This window comes from Rhipicephalus microplus, chromosome 6, assembly GCF_043290135.1.
Source record: "Rhipicephalus microplus isolate Deutch F79 chromosome 6, USDA_Rmic, whole genome shotgun sequence".
Classification (NCBI taxonomy): domain Eukaryota; kingdom Metazoa; phylum Arthropoda; class Arachnida; order Ixodida; family Ixodidae; genus Rhipicephalus; species Rhipicephalus microplus.
Window position 1 is genome coordinate 116376659 of NC_134705.1, and position 17795 is coordinate 116394453.

General features: G+C 43.7%; 1 protein-coding gene across 5 annotated transcripts in view; it reads left to right on the forward strand.

The window, feature by feature from the left end:
* Positions 1-11349: 11349 nt before the first annotated feature.
* Positions 11350-17795, forward strand: part of LOC142765437 (uncharacterized) — a 64607-nt gene continuing 58161 nt past the window's right edge. For 2 of the 5 annotated variants that reach the window (XR_012884252.1, XM_075866462.1), the window contains exons 1-2: positions 11354-11593; positions 14758-14894. The gene's annotated coding sequence lies outside the window, so the exon portion shown is untranslated. Of the gene's footprint in view, positions 11594-14757; positions 14895-17795 lie in introns of all 5 variants that reach the window. The other 3 variants (XR_012884250.1, XM_075866464.1, XR_012884251.1) reach the window with 3 other exon arrangements.

The window sequence follows — 17795 nt, forward strand, 5'->3', positions numbered from 1 at the left end:
TGTTGCGGGAGAAAATCAAGAGGTCGTCTAGGTAGACGAAACAGAAGTCCAAGCCGCGGACGACGTCATCGATGAAGCCTTTAAAGGTTTGCTCCGTGTTGCGGAGACCAAAGCTACTGAAAGGGAATTGGAATAGGCCGAAAGGCGTGATAATTGCGGTCTTTGGGACATCATTCGGGTTTACAGGAATTTGTGTGCAGGCCTTCATGAGGTCCACCACTGAGAAGATAGTGCTGCCGTCCAAGCGGTGAGCAAAGTACTGTATATGATGGACGGGGTACCTAACGGGGATGGTGCGGGCATTAAGGGCGCGATAATCTCCGCAGAGGGGCCAGCCATTGGTCTTCTTTGGTAGCAGAAGAAGCGGTGAGGCGTGAGGTTCCTCCGAGCAGCGGGCAGTACATTCGTGGAGCGTGGCTACGAATTCAGCCTGTGCGATTTGTAGGCGGTCCGGGGCTATCCGACTGGCGCGGTATGAGACCGAGGGGTCGGGAGTAGTACGAATGTAGTGCACAGTTGAGTGGCGCACCTCTCGCGGACGCCCGCTAGGTCGAGTCAGGTCGGGAAATTCTGCAAACATGTCATGGTATGGCAACTGCTTCCCAATGGTTAGTGCCTAGACATTAGGCTCTTGGGTGGTCGCACGTTGGCCCGGTGTGGAGAGGGCTGTTGTAGCATCGATAAGTCGGTCATATCGGCAGTCATGTAGAAGATTGTAGTACGCCAATAATTTGGAGCCGATGATCGGCTCTGCGACGTCGGCGATGACGAAATTTCGTGGAAAATCTCGACACAGGTTTTTGAAGTTGATGTTAAAGCGGAGCGAGCCGTAGGTCTTGATGGTCGAATGGTTTGCCGCACTGAGCTCAAAGGACGTGCAAGGACGCTTGTCACGCAGGAAGGTTCGGGGAAAGCAACAGATGTCGGAGCCACAGTCGACCAAGAACCGCCGCTTTGTGACTTAGTCGGTGACAAATATGCGACAACCTCTAATTTGGCAGTTCGCGGCCGTCTCTGCGGGCTGCCGTTGAAGTTCCCTGACGTCCAGCTGAGAGAGGTGGTTGACATTTCCGGGCTTTGTCCCCGAAGTGGCGATGGAAGTATCAGGGGCCGTTATCATTTCCGTGCGAGGAAACGGCGTTGTTGTCTTGGCTTTGGGAGCGTTTTTGTGAATGCAGCTTCGCGCTTTGATCCAGGCGTCTTCGAATTTGGTCCAGCTGACGAGTGATTTCGCCGACATGGCGCGCGAGCTCGCTGCAGGACTGTCGGGTGTCAGCGGCGTTGACGGTGAGAAGCGATGCTGGCAATGGAATCTTGACGACTTGATCGACGATGTGAGAGAGCTGGTTCAGCGGCAGATTCGCCTGCACCTGGAGTCCGAGTGACAGTATGGTTGCCGCGTTGACCTGCCAACGCATCATGGAGAGGGGCCTGATATGTGGCCGCTTTGGGCATGAAGCGAGTTGAACATGCCCAGGAAATGGCGGAGGTCTTTCGCTGTGGCAGGGAGCTCACAATTTTGAAGGGCCAGGATGCGGTCAGGCAAGCGTCTAGTTCCTTCTGAAGAGATTTCATGGCCAAGAAAAGTGACGACGGCGGCGCCAAGCGTGCCTGGGGTCTGCGCATGTGACGTTTCAGCGCGTCCGGCGTCCTTTTGTCATGAAAAGAGGCCTGCGCATGTGAGGGTAGACGCTAAAGCAAGTTGATACGGAGGAGGGTGTCGTCGACCGGGTGCTGCCGAAGAGGTCACGCATGTAACGCAGGAGCTGCGATGGCTTGCGGTCACCGAGTTCTTTGTGCTGGAGTAGGTGACGCACCTTTTCGTATTGTGAAAGCGAAAGCCGGTGGGTCAGCTCCCTCTTCAGGTATAGGTAATGGTCATCAGCCGCTGGATTTGCAAGTATATCGCGAACCTCAGCCGCATAACGAGAGTCTAGATGGGCGACGACGTAGTCATAGCGCGTTCGTTTCCGGGTGATGCGTGCCGTGCAAAACTGCGCCTCGACTTGAGCGAACCACACGTCAAGCGCCTCTGCCCCTAACGGTAAAATGGAGGCGCCCGAGATGGCAGGGACCGCTGGAGCGAAGTTTTGGGGGGCGTGGCCCAAGTGGGCGGTGCACGGTCGTCGGACGAGAGTGCTTCATTTTCATTCCGCGGCTGCTTTTCCTGGAGATGCTGCTCTTGGTTCTGGATCACTTGCTGCTGGGCCTGCAGTTGTTGTTGCAGTTGTTGTACTTGTTGATGAAGGGCAGCAAGCGTTTGTTTGTCGGCCATGGCGGTGCGGTACATTCGTTTTCCGGGTCACCAGATGTGCGATAACAGAACTTTAATGTTCCGCACTGAAGGTTCTACTACACCTGCCCCTCAATTGGGGCACACACACAGTTTTCTTGCTTCTTTCGGGCGAGAGCGTTCTTACCGCCGGTGCCCGTGTTGGAAGGCACTGCCGCGACGCGCAGGCTTAGAAGCGGCGCAGAAGCGGCGCCGAACCGTTTCGCCCTCAGTATATACTAGTTCGCTGTATTCATGGCACTGCGGCCCAACGCTCGCTAAACCTTTCTAAAATCAAGGAGGTTACGCCCAGCGAGTATAACGTAGCAAACTTTTCCAGTCAGATAGCGCTCAATGTACATGCGAACGGCTGCTAATGGGAAATGAGAGACAGGAGAATTCGGCTTTTACTTTCTTACGGTTTGCGCTTCATATTTACTTCCCACGTTTAACCACCTCAAGTTCATGGTATATACTATTTCATTGTATTCAAGACACTGTGGCTCAATGCTCGCTAAACCTTTCTAAAACTAAGGAGGTTACACCCAGCGAGTATAACGTAGCAACCCTTTCTTGTCAGATAGTGCTCAATGTACATGCCAATGGCTGCTATTGGGGATTGCAGCGTGCGCGTTAACTAAAAACCGAAAGCGTTAACTAAAAACCAAATTTGGTATATATGGAGCTAGCAAAACGGCCGCGAACGCATGATGAAGGGCCCATTAAACTCCAAGGTAGCGTTGACGCGCGCGCATGCTGGGCACAGCGACGCTACGTTAGCGAAACGCGAGTACTTATATGCACCCGACAATAGACCAGAGGGCGCGAAGAAGCTTTTTGGGCCGCCTCAGCATTGTTGGTACCGACTGCCAGGGATACCAAGCAAATGAAACTCTCGCTGAACCAATGAAACCATTAAGACGCTGAAGTGTGAATGCCTTTTGGCGCGTTTTCAAAAGTTTCCTGGGCGCGTACATAATCAGCCTTGACCTCCCTGCTCACAACTAAAATATATAATATTATGCACATGCAAGTGCAGCTTTGCTGCGTCTACTCGCAAGGCTACGCATTGGAAGACTTGGTTTTGCTGCGCCTGCTCGCTAGGCTGTGTGTTCTGGTACTACAATCAGATCTCGTAAACTGCATTGCCGGGTTCCTATAGTCTTACGCCCGGCGCGACTACCGTCCTTCGGCGCGGCAGGACTTCAACCGGTGAGAAATACGACATGCTTCATTTCGCGCCGATGCGTTACCCAGACAACACTGGGTCTCCCTCTTTTCAAGACAAAAGGACGCCGGACGCCCTGAAACGTGCATGCGTCAAAGCAACGCAGCGTGGCGCGCGCCTGCTGGTGTATGGCAGGACCGGCGCCTGGAGTGGCAACGCCGGCGTGACGCGCCGAAAGAACGCTGGTGAGCACGGGCTCCTCGTGACGTCGAAACGTATTGACGCCTTGACTGTGGCATGAAGTCATGTTCTCACATGACACGCATCTCAATATCATCATAATCGCACCAGTCACATATCTTCGTCATTCATTAGCGTCACGTACTACCAAATTTGGCACATGTGAAGCTAGCTAAACAACCGTAAGCGCATCATTAGTGTGGCATGTATTCATGTTGTCACAGGACACCCATGTCGTGATTATCATGGTTGGATGTGTCATTTACCTATGTCGTCCGTTCGCGTCACGTAATACCGAGTTTGGTACGTGAGAAGCTAGCAAAACGGCCGTGAGTGCGTCATGAGCGTAGCTATACATGACACGCGTCTCATGTTTACCATGCTTGCACCAATATGATACCTTCGTCATACGTTCACGTTTCGTAATACCAAGTTCGGTATAAGTGAAGCTAGCGAAACGGCCGTGAAGCATCATGAATGGGGCATGTAGTCAAGTTGTTGCATGACACACATCTCATGATTATCATGTTGCACCAGTCACAATAGTCATTCATTCACGTACTGTAATATTAAATTTGGTAAATGTCATGCTAGCGAAACGGCCGCGAGTGCATCATGACCGCGGCATGTAATCATCTTGTTACATGACCCGCATGTCATGACTTTCAACCTATGGTCTGTCGCTTGTGTTCACTATGCAATCATGCCATACCCTACCAGTTTTAAAACATGCGACGCGAATGAAACCATCGCAAGAGCTGCAGGACCATGAAATGTGAATCATGACGTTCATGCCATCCATGTCATCATTTTCAGATTATGACAAGTCAAATACGTTCTTCATACAGTCCCGTTATGCCATACCAAGTTTGGTGTCAATACCATTATTGAAACGGCCAGGAGAGCTAAAAGTCGTAGGCGGATCGATAGATAGATAGATAGATAGATAGATAGATAGATAGATAGATAGATAGATAGATAGATAGATAGATAGAAAGATAGATAGATAGATAGATAGATAGATAGATAGATAGATAGATAGATAGATAGATAGATAGATAGATAGATAGATAGATAGATAGATACGCTCAAAGTCGCTGAAGTTTGGTTAGAAATGCTTTGCATTTAAAACTCCAAGTTCTGCCTACTTATACAGAGGTACATATGTATTGTACGAGTACGATACCACAACTTTATTTGACATTACCGCCTCTAGCAAAATTTACGTTTTAGGATTTTATATAGCACGTGCTCAGCAGGCACGAAAGAAGCGTCGACATTCAGAGAGATGACAACTCAATGCCCTTTTTGAAATTTCCAGAGTACTACTTTTTGTACACGTCACACATGACCCTTCAACGGAGGGTGACTCTTCACCCTTCTTTAATGCGAAGCAGAGTTGATGACTCTTACTCATTTAGCCTCGTCAGCGGAATTGTTCACGATCAAAAAATAACTGCTTTGATCTGGCATGAAATCGTAGGCATTTAAAAGCTCAAGCTTATAGGATTCATGTTCCTTATGCATTCTACTTCCAATAATTAACATTTGTAGGCACCTCAAGCCATGCAACATGAATGGCTCGTCACGAGCATTTTATTGGTGGTTTATATACGCAAAATTTTTTTTAAAATTTTTCCTCATATCTACATAGACATCCTGAGCATCATCATACTAGTTTGATACCCACTGCATGATGAAATTTTTTTCTTGGGAGCTCCACACGATCGTGTCTTCCCCTTGTTGATTGTCAAATGATGATGAAAGCATGCTTCGAAAGAAAACATTTACACACATTTACGCACCGACAAACACTTCGCGCATGCGTGAAGGAGGCATGCGTTACATAAAACACATCTTTAATGAAATATGACACTGTCTAGAAAACTCATCTCCTTAGTGAACTGGTCAGTGGTCACTCACGAGTCACTGACGCAACTGTTTCCCCCTTCCTTAATGTAAAAAGCTTCCTAAATTCTTTTTTTTTCTTGGTCTTTCCCCGACCTAAGAATTCACTGTTTTCAAGCCCAGAACAAAAGGTCACCACCTTAGCGGAAAACTGGTCAGCCGGTATGCGACATGTCTCTTTATGTGAAGGATACCCAAATCTCATAACAATGCCAACATAACGTTAAATCAAAAGGTGGGGCCAAGGACTTGAAAAATCAAAGGTTGGTCATCTTACGGTCCTTTGTAAAGACGCTATTCACAAAAATAATGATAATAAAACTACGACGACACATGAATCCCATCAACGAATGTACTAAGCAGGATTTCGTACAAACTCCTCATCGAAAAACTGCATCTATACTATCATTCAGATGATAAAAAATGAAGGGCATATGACCAGCAGCTACAGAGAGCCTTCATAAATTAATAAGGGGTATTTGATCTGGTGAAATATCTGCACTCATGCAAAACTGTGCAACTACGGTGGAGTGAGGGATCAGAGCTAAGGGAGAGTGCCTTAGTAACCTCCGAGTAATTGACCACATTTTCTTGATGGGTAACGACAGGAATGAACTGGAGCTAATTATTGCACTGAACTGCGCACAGAGAACAGGACACACGTCTGAAAATAATGTGCAGATATCTAAAGTGCAGTGCGCCAATCTCCGAGCAGCACTTTGAAATAAGTTCCGGGATGCTGCAAGCTGTAATGGGATATGTCTACGAATGATAGGTGTACCAAACGTGGAGCCGAAACATGAGATTGAAATAACTAGAAGAATCAAGAGGCGGGGGAGCACACTCGGCTAGAATTTCCATGTAATGAATCATAGCCTAACACTGGTAATCATTCAAGGAACATTACGGTTTACCTTAAATTCAGGACGACGCAGCGAGCGATATAAAGGAAAATGATGAGTGGAAGCTTCAGAGACAGAAACAGAGCACAGTGGGTATGTGGGTGAATGAGGGTTAAGAATACCATCTCGCAAATAAATAATAGGAAGTGGGCATAGGCCGGGCACGCAGCGCGTAGGCAAGGTAACTACTGATCATTGAGGGCAAACGACTGTATTCTAAGAGAACGCAAAAGCGTGAATGGAGGGGTGTGGGACCGAACGTTAGGTGGGAGATAGTAAGAATACGTTTGCTGGTATCACGTGGCAGCAGAAACCAAAAGACAGGATTGATTGAAGGAATTTAGGTGAGGCCTCTGGCCTACAGTAGGCGTAGTCTGGCTAATAGTAACATACATACATACATACATACATACATACATACATAAATACATACATACATACATACATACATACATACATACATACATACATACACACATACATACATACATACATACATACATACATACATACATACGTACATACATACATACATACGTACGTACGTACGTACATACATACATACATACATACATACGTACGTACGTACGTACGTACATACATAGATACATACGTACGTACGTACATACATACATACATACATACATACATACATACATAAATAAGCCGCAAAGTTTGAATTCAAGCTTGTAATCCTTCGCTCCGCAGCGTGCGGTGATAGACTACTCAGCCCCGGGAACTAGGTTCTTCAGAAAGAAAATAGTGAGCTATTAAGGTACAAAATTTACCACTTGCTGTATGCATTGCGCGGAGGGCTTCAGTGTCATACATTGATCACCAGAGAGATAGCGTGGAGGGTGTGCTTTAAAGATGGCCATCTTGCTTGATACGAGGCGTGCGCCTCCTAGCCCTGCCAGCTGTTTGCCCTGTGACGGAAAATTGTGATGGCATTTTTTGTCGACAAACACATATTTGAACAAGGGATTGTGAGACACCAAAAACCATGTATATGTCTGAGAGTTCATAAACGATGATTAACCTTACTGAAAAAAATTTACGCAAAAATGACACACCACAACAAACGTTGAACAGGCGATAAGCAGAGCGCTGGCAGAATCACTATTAGATGTATATTGCCAAACAGCTCAGGTAACTGCTTTAGTGAGTTTTGTGAAAATCGCCGTGTATCTCTTGAGAGCACGAAGCATGAACCTAATTTTACTTTTTTGAAAGAAATATGAATCTTTAGTGCGCAGGGAACGTGTTCAAAAGGAAGATATTGTGCAGAGAGATATGAGAGAGAGCACGCTTAAAACCAATTTTATTTACAGATGCCGGGAATATATATACAGTCAAGAAGGCTCTCTTCACTGTTTTCAGAGAGATTCCTCTGACAATGGGGATCTCTCAGCTCTATCTTCCTTCTGAAAACGTTCCCTGCGCTTTAAGAAAATGTATTTCTTTCAAAAATACATTACCAAAAGCCCAGGTAGCCACTCATTTGCAAAGTTTTACGTTTGTAATAGCACAGTCTGCTGTTATACACATATAAATACATAGCAATTTATTTAATTAAAAGCTACGGAACAGAGACTCCGTTTAGGAAAAAGCCTGCTAAAAAAATTTGAAGCAAATCAGAACGCTGCTGTTTTCCAGTATTTTCACTGCAGAAGTTGCTTAACAAACTTACAGGTGGCTTTTTAAGATGTTCTTGTTACATGCGTATTAGTTGTAGTGCTTAAATAATAAATACTTCATAAAGCATCATGTTGAAAAATATTGGCAGATCCCACATACAGTGGAAATTGATATGATATACGAAGCACGAATGAGAAATGTTTATATCACATTTAAATCAGCACAGCGTTACGAGGTGGACGTAAATCATACCGTACATGACTTTCTTGTCATGATTATCATGTTCTGACGTGTCATTTACCTTCGCCATCTATTCACGTCACTTGATACCAAATTTAGTACATGTGGAGCTAGCGAAACAGCCAGAAGCACGCTATGAGTATAGCAAGTACTAGTCATGTTTTACGTGACATGCATGTCCTGATTATCATTTTTGGACGTGTAATTTACCTTAATCTTGCGTTCGCGTCACGTGATAACCAATTTAGTATATGTGAACGCAGCGAAACAGTCCCAAGCGCATCATGAGCGTGGCACATAGTCATGTTGTCACATGAGAAGCATCTCATGATTATCATGTTCACACCAGTCACAAACCTTCGTTATCTATTCACCTCCCGTAATAACAAATTTGGTGTATGTGAAGCCAGCGAAACGGCTGTGAGCACACCATGAGCGTAACACGTAGCCATGTTGTTACATGACACGCATATCATGCATATTATGTTTGGACGTGTGATTTAACTTCGTCATTCATGCACGTCACGTAATACCGAATTTGGCATATGTGAAGTTAGCGAAACAGCCGCGAGCGCTTCGTGAGCATGGTATGTTCTCATGTTTTTAATCACACGAATGTCAAGATTATATAGTTCGCACAAGCCACATACCTTTATTATCTATTCACGTCCCGTAATACCAAGATTGGTATATGTGAAGCTAGCGAAACGACCACGACCGCACTATGAATGTAGCATTTACTAGTCATGTTGTTACATGACACGCTTTTCATGATTATCATGTTTAGTTGTGTCATTTGCCTTTGTCGTCCGTTCGCGTCACGTATTACCAAATTTGAAATAAGTGAAGCTAGCAAAACGGCCGTGAGTGCGTCTTGAGCGTGGCATCTATTGATGTTGTTACATGAGATACATCTATTTAATATTATGTTTGCACTGGTCACATACGTTCGTCATTCATTCACGTGCCGTAATACCAAATTTTTATATGTGAAGCTAGCGAAACTACCGTGAGCGCACCATAAGCGTGGCGTGTAGTCATGACTCGCGTTTTACATGACATGCATGTCATTATTTCCCAGTAAGGGTCAGTAACGTGTGTTCGCCATGCAGTCATGTCATACCATAACAGTTTTGCAACATGTCATGTAAACGAAACCACCGTAAGAGAGACTGTAAGTCATAACACTGATGACTACATTTCTTATTTATTTTTAATTATTTATTTGAATATACTGTATCCCTAATGCCTAGTTCACACTGAAACATCCGCTTTCTACAGCGACCGAAATTCCCCTGCCGCCGAAAAGCAGTGTCGTTCGCACTGGACGCGCCCCACGCCGCCAAATATGCCATCTACTACGGGGCGAACGCGGGATGGATGCGCTGTCACCCGGTTGTTGTCGCGGCTCGCAAATGATACTACGCTATCCGGTGGTGTATACTTCGACAATTCTCGTACGCAAGAAGCAAGAAAAGACAGTACTGCTTACTTTGCTGGCAAGTGGCTCTCTTGTAATGCACGAAGAGCAGAAAAACCACCAACGCCAGCGGCGTTGGTGGGTTCGTTTTGCTCTGCAAGACCGAAACAAGCTCGGTCACGCCAACAGCAAGCTCGGTCACCTCTTTCACGAAATACGGAGGCGAAGTACGCACAGAGTAGGTTAAACTCCCGTTGGTTTCAACATTCATTTACGTGCACTGCAGCATAATAAATGAGTAGGGCTTGGCCGCAATTTTTCAAAATTTCTTGATTAGCGCTCCTACTGGTCCACGGTGACCGATTCGGCTGCAGATGCCGCAAAAATCAGACCTAGAGCGATCGGCACGGAGAGGGCCCTTTCGGCGGATCTCGCTGCCGCCGAACCGGATTCGGAGCACTTTCGGCGGCCGGAATGCTCAATGTGAACGCGGCCTAATGTGAGGCTTGTCATGATAGTCATGATAGTCATAATTAAGCTTGTAATACAGTCATGTTATGATTTACCGAATTTCGTATCGGTACCATTAACGAAACGGCCAGAAGAGCTAAAAGTCGTAGGCTGCGAGATAGATAGAGAGATAGAGATGTAGATAGAGAGATAGAGAGATAGATAGATAGATTCATTGATAGATAGATAGATAGATAGATAGATAGATAGATAGATAGATAGATAGATAGATAGATAGATAGATAGATAGATAGATAGATAGATAGATAGATAGATAGATAGATAGATAGATAGATAGATAGATAGATAGATAGATAGATACTCTGAAATTCGGCGAACAATGCTAAGATATGCTTCGCGTTTAATAAAATCGTAGGGCAGATTAGCGTTCTTTTCATTTCCCTCAACCACAAACTATCCGCATAGTATAACTTGACTTAAAGAACCCCAGGTGGTCAAAATTTTTGAAGCCCTCCACTACGGCGCCTGTCATAATGAAATGATGGTTTGGTGTCGGTAAACCCCACAAATCAATCAATCAACCAACCAATACTATAACTTGACACCTAAGAGACAAAGTTGCTATAGTGACCGCGCACTAAGGTGTATGAACGTCTATCTACTGAGCATGATTTAAGGTTATAATAATTTTGAGCACGTATTTCAGTAGTGTTTGTAATGAACCTTTTGTGTAAAAGTACTCGAGCCTTTCGATTGGTGCCAAACACTGGGGTCTTTAGTAGGTCATAATAAATGCTGTTGGTGCCATGAATTCCATTAAATGCCGTTGGTACCAAGGGACGATGCAGTGATGCATAAATGTACACAGTTCGATGTGTCTTAGTCATAGGTGTCTTAGCCAGTTTCGGCGCCTGTGAGACAGTATATGTCAATGACATTTATCATGCGGAACGTTTTCGTTATTTTTATAAGCTTAACATCGGGTCCCTTTTTAATACAGACATGACACGATCTTTTAACCACAAATTTCAAAGCGGAGTATGAGACAAGTGACCTTCCTACAGCGTCAAATAAAAGAAAGTGAACTCTGTTATACGAAATAAAGAGCTACGCGCTGAGACCCTCTCAAATTTCTATTTCTTCATCGATATTTAGAGCGGTTGGCAGTTGCGTTGTCGAAACAACATATTGGTTATTGTTCTGGTATCTACGACATGAGGAGCCCGTCCGTATTGAGAATAATTTTTTTGGTGCATTTGGCGACTGCGAAAGCGTCATCGGACTTGACTGATTCTGCAGCGGGACAAACTTCTGCTCCGCTTAGTATTAAGCAGGTAACATGTTTCCTGAAAGCACTTGCGTATGCGCTCTATTAGCTGCATGTGCCATAGAGCAGCACATTATTGATTTTTCATAGTTGAGTTTCATTTACTGAAAAAGAAAGGGAGAGAATGCTGAACAATCGTTTGATGTTATCTTGGAATTGCAGGCGTTCGCTGCTCTGTTTCGTTTTTGTAATGTTTTTGTAAAAGATGAATATCAACAGATTGAAGTGCGTGATGAGCAATTTATTCATATATTCGCTTCGCAAATATTTCCTTTGTGTTACAAACTTATGGAAAGTACCTTGCAAGGTGAATAATTAATTAGCTTATTTATATCAAACTGAATTGCCCGTACCGAACTAATTTTCTTCGTTCTCTGGGCACGAAACTCCCGCTGAAAGTGCTTCTTAGTTTCTTTAAAGCAAGCTACTCTTTCTATTTCTCGTGTATATATTCAGAGGCATTTTCAACTGAGCCTCTTTGGCATACTACATTATAGGTGGCGTAAGTTATCTTCTTCCACCTTGTATTTTAGATCTTCATCAAATACAGAGTAATGTTTTCGATAGCTTTTCGATAGTTTTTGACAGAAATACTAAAAAGATGAAACACAGAAGCACTGTACAAACCCCGCCTCTAAAGACACATTTATGGCCTCAATGCGTGCTATATACTCCAAAGTCACCAGAGAAGCATTGGTCGCCCTGGTGCAGTATCTGGCCACTACCTCCCATATTCAAACGTCAATTACCTAACGGCCCGCAGTCCCGAGCCGCTGCGAAGCAACAGACCACGGCGGCGGTCAGATCTGCAACGCAGCAGAGGGTGCTAATAATCTCTGGATCCGCGTAGGCCGCCTTTGCAACCTTAACTTGGTAACGTTTAAAACTAGAACCTTATCTAGTGAGGCAAATCTAGCGGTACTATTCGAGAAGCTAATGGGTGTTAAATGGGATATAATAGGGCTCAGTGAGGTTAGGAGGACAGATGAGGCCTATATGGTGCTACTCAATGGGCACGTCTTTTGCTATCGGGGCTTGGCTGACAGAAGAGAACTGGGAGTGGGGTTCTTTATTTACAGAAACATAGCTGAACACATAAATAAATACTATAGCAATAATGAAAGGGTGGTAGGTATCGTAATTAAACTCAATAAGAGATACAAGATGAAGGTGGTACATGCTTACGCGCTTACATCCAGCCATGATGACGCTTCAGTTGAAAGCTCCTATGAAGACGTATAATCGGCAATGAGTAAGGTAAAGACACAGTATACTACAGTGACTGGAGACTTTAATGCAAAGGTAGGGAAGAAAAAGGCTGGAGACCAGGCAGTAGGAGATTATGGCATCGGTACTAGAAATACCAGAGGAGAGCTACTAGTAAATTCACAGAACGCAATAATTTACGGATTTTGAATACCTTCTACCGAAAACGAGGAAACCGTAAGTGGACATGGAGGAGCCCTAATGGCGAAAATAAGAAAGAAATTGAATTCATAATGAGTGCACACCCTGGCATCGCGCAGCATGTGGAAGTGGTTGGCAAGGTACGATGCATTCACCATAAGATGGTACGGTCTTGAATTCACCTAGACTTGAAGACATAAGGAGAAAAACTGACACGCAAGAAGCCAATCAATGAGCTAGCATTAAGAGGGAAAGTACAGGAATTCAGTCTCGCTTTAGAGCAGGTAATCGGATCTTATTGAGGAAACGAACCTTAGCGTAGATACAATGAATGATAATCTGACAAGTATCATTACGGAGTGTGCAGTGGAAGTTGGAGGAAGACTAGTTAGACAGGACAATGGCAAGCTTTCCCAAGAAACGAAGAATCTCATTAAGAAGCGTCAAAGAATGAAAGTCTCAAGTACAACAGACAAAATAGAACTGACAGAGATTTCGAAGTTGATTAATAAGTGTAAGGTATCCGACGTAAGAAGGGATAACATAGAGAGAATTGAACACGCTCTGAAAATCGGCGAAAGCGTCAAAGCAGTGAAGAGGAAACTTGGGATAGGGAAAAATCGGATGTATGCACTAAGGGACAAAGAAGACAAAATAACTACCAATATGGATAGGATAGTTAAAATAGCAGAGGAGTTTTAAAGAGATCTGTACAGTAGCACGGACAACCACGACCTTAATATTATAAGAACTAGCAGAACCCAGATGACACCCCACCAGTAATGATAGAAGAAGTCAGGAAAGCCTTGGAGAGCATGCGAAGAGGCAAAACTGTTGGTGAAAATCAGGTAACATCACATCTGCTGAAAGATGGAGGACAGATTGTGTTAGAGAAACTTGCCACCCTGTTTACGAGGTGTCTCCTGACGGGAAGAGTACCAAAGTTTTAGAAGAATGCTAACAGCATCTTAATACATAAGAAAAGAGATAACAAGGACTTAAAGAATGACCGGCCAATCAGCTTGCTCTCCGTTGTATACAAGGTATTTACAAAAGTAATTGCTAACAGAGTTAGGAAAACCTTAGAAATCAATCAACCAAAGAAACAAGCAGTATTTCGAATAGGCTACTCAACAATCAACCACATTCATACTATCAATCAGGTAATAGAGAAATGCGCAAAATATAACCAACCACTATCTTTCATAGATTACGAGAAGGCGTTTGATTCAGCAGAAATATCAGCAGTTATGCAGACACTGCGGAATCGGGGCGTCGATGAAGCATACATAAACATCCTGGACAAAATCAATAAGAAATCAATTGCTACCATAGTGCTTCATAAAGAAAACAACAGAATACCAATCAAGAACGGTGCAAGGCCGGGGCATACGATCTCCCCAATGCTATTTACCGCGTGCTTACAGGAAGTTTTCAGAGGCCTAGAATAGGAACAGTTAGGAATAAGACTTAATGAAGAGTACCTTAGTAACCTGCGCTTCGCTGATGACATTGCATTGCTGAGTAACTCAGGGGACGAATTACAACTCATGATTACAGAGTTTGACAAAAAGAGCAGAAAGGTGGGACTTAAAATTAATCTGCAGAAAACGAAGGTAATGTACAACAACCTCGGAAGAGAGCAGCGCTTTGAGATAGGTAATAGTCCACTTCACGTTGTAAAAAACTATGTCTACTTAGGGCAGGTAATAGCCGTGGAGGAAAAATTTTCAATACAATATCTTCTCTCTCAATCGATTTCAGTTTCTCAATACAACAGATCCAATATGGACGTACAACTCAACGGAGAACACAACTATACTGTGCAAAGTAGACCAGAAGATTGGCATAACTAACGAATCGTATTCCTTCAATTGGTCTTATTACAGTGGTTATTTAAAGTAAGTGTTTTGCTTTTTGCTTTTCACTGAAAACTACTAGTGGTAATTTGTTCAATAAACCATGATGAAATTGTCACAATGCTGAAACAGAAGAAGTTGTGTACCGGCTACAGCAAACATGAAAAGCTACGGACAGAAAGCACTGTGCTGCACAAAAAACAAAAAAAAATGAAACATTAACTAAATGTGCTCCATATCGGTTTACAAACAAAAGAAAGCAACGGTGCAACATCTTCAACAAAATAATGCTTCTGGCCTAGGCCACAGCTCCAACATAATCACGTGAATATATGGTTGTGCTAAAACGTTTCCCAAGCCGGCGTAGAAAGCTGTTATGTGGGAACCAATAAAACTGTCTTACTGCTCTGTTTAGCCTCTACAAGGCTCACCCCGGTGACTTGCCTGAAACGCCCATACTTGGCTTAACAGCCTTTAGCAATTTAGCTTGTTTCGCCACATGCAAATCAAGCAGTGTGATTTGTTCTTGTTTTTTTTTTGCATGCAACAAATACAGCAATGGCCAATTTTCATTCCCAATCATGCAAAGTTTGCGGGAAAAAATATTTATTTTATTTTCTATTTTATTTATTTACAACATACTGCAGTCTTGAAAAAGACCAAGCAGGAGAGGCACAAAAGTACGTGGAAAACACACGTAAGCGTGATAGATGAATGATGTGCACAAAATACAGAAGATAAGTACATTATACAGAGATATATAGATGAGCCTAAACACAGGTTAATACGACCTTCCAAAAAACGGTGATGGGTCTATCTTCTTAATATACATTCACAATAGCGATAAACAGTAAAGCAAGTCGAGTACAGACTGCAGTACAGACAATATGGCACGCTCAAAATGGCAAATAGACTGAGATGTGAAAACCACTTCAGGCAGTGAATTCCATTCCGATACTGTACGTGGGAATAACGAATTCTTGAACATGTTTGTGTGGGCTCGACACGGAAGCAAATTGTGGGTGTGCCGATGTCTTGTGGGGCGCGATTGAAATGGTTGAATGTATACCGATGCATTTACCTTCGTGGAACCAGTATAAAGAGCAAACAGCAGTTTCAGCCTATCGATTTTTCGTCTATCTTCCAGGGTTGAAATGCTATTCACCAGCATTATAGAAGTTGGCGAGTCGGTGGTCCTATATTTGTTGAAAATGAAGCGTATAGCGCATCTTTCCACCATTTCAAGCCGGTACTTATCTTTTTTAAGGAAGGGGTCGCATACGACCGAAGCGAATTGCAGTTTAGGAAGTACTATAATTTTGAAGGCCAGTAATTTTACATGAGTTGGTGACGCTTTGAGGTGATGCCGTAAAAGGCTTAACTTGCATGTGGCAGATGCGCAGATGTTTTTTATGTGCTTTGACCACGACAGAGTATTGGTGAACGTTATCCCGAGGTATTTTACTGGCGTTTTTTCTGCCACTGGTGCATCATTTAATGATTAGGAAAACTGAAAGGGTTGTTTTTTCTTCGTTACACGAAGTAGAACTGTTTTGTCAGCGTTCAAGCTCATACCCCAGGTAGTGCACCACTGACCAATTCCCGTCAAACTGCTCTTTAACAAGACTTGGTCATAGGAGCCCGTGATTTCCTTGAAAATAAGACAGTCGTCTGCAAACAATTATATGGAAGCTGTCGGGTCAATAGCAGCTGTTATGTAATTGATGTAAATTAAAAAAGAACCAGTCCCAAAACACGGCCCTGTGGAACGCGAGATGTCGCACCAAGTCTTTCAGATGCGCACCCGTCGACTTCCACAAACTGTGTTCTGTTTGTTAAATATGATTTGATCTAGTTAATTATAAACGCACGAAGGCCAACAGAAGAAAGCTTAGTGAGTAGTTTATCATGGGGTACGTGGTCAAAGGCTTTACTGAAGTCAAGAAAGACTAAATCTATTTGGCTGGATGAATCTAAAGCTTGTGCGATTTCATGAGTGGTTGTAAATTGTTGAGTAGTGGTAGAAAGGCCTTTGCGGAACCCATGTTAGAACTCGAAAAGGACGCTGTTTGTTTCCAGAAATTAGTTAATAAAAGTGGCGAATATGTGTTCCAAAATTTCGCAGCAGGTTGATGTTAGTGAGATGGGTCGATAACTTTTCATTTTCAAGCTATTTCCTTTTTTAAAGACAGACACAACGCGAGCTACGCACCAATCATCAGGCAAGACTGAGTGGCTCAAGCATAAACGAAAGATGGCGGTCAAAATGTGTGATATCGGCTCGGCATAACGGCGCAAAAAAGCAATAGTAATTAGGTCTGGCCCTTCTGACGACTTTTCTTTTATATCCAGCAGAATTGCAAGAACGCCTTCGCAAGATATAAATTCAGGATCAACATCAGTCACATTCGTGAACAGCCCGTTTGTTTCAGTCTGGGGAGAGAAGACCAAGTGGAAACACTCGTTCATTGTATTAGCAATGGTCCTCGGTTGAGTTATCAGGACAATGTTTTGTTCATTATGTTCCAAGCGTTTTTTACTGCCGCCCAGATAGCGCCAGAACTTTTGTGGTTGTGTTTTTATAAAATTTGGCAACGTGGTCAAAAAATATTTCTTTCTGGCTGTACATAAACTACAGCCAGAAAGTGTGAAACCATGCCCAAGTGAGCAGGTGCTTTGCTGGCCTTCAACCCGGTAGCGGCGGCAGAAATCGGATAGCCGTCACCGACGGTGAAGAGGAAACGGAAAGGAGAAGGCCATTATATCACGTGTTCAAATGACCCGTTCGTCACTGGGGAAGATGTCCACATGTGGCAGTACAAAATCGTCGGCACAGTGCTTTTTCGTGAATAGTGTCGCATTTTCAGGCAGCGTGAGTCACACTATTGTCTTTAGAATTCCGCATTTATGAATTATGGGGCACACCTTTATGTATTGTACGTA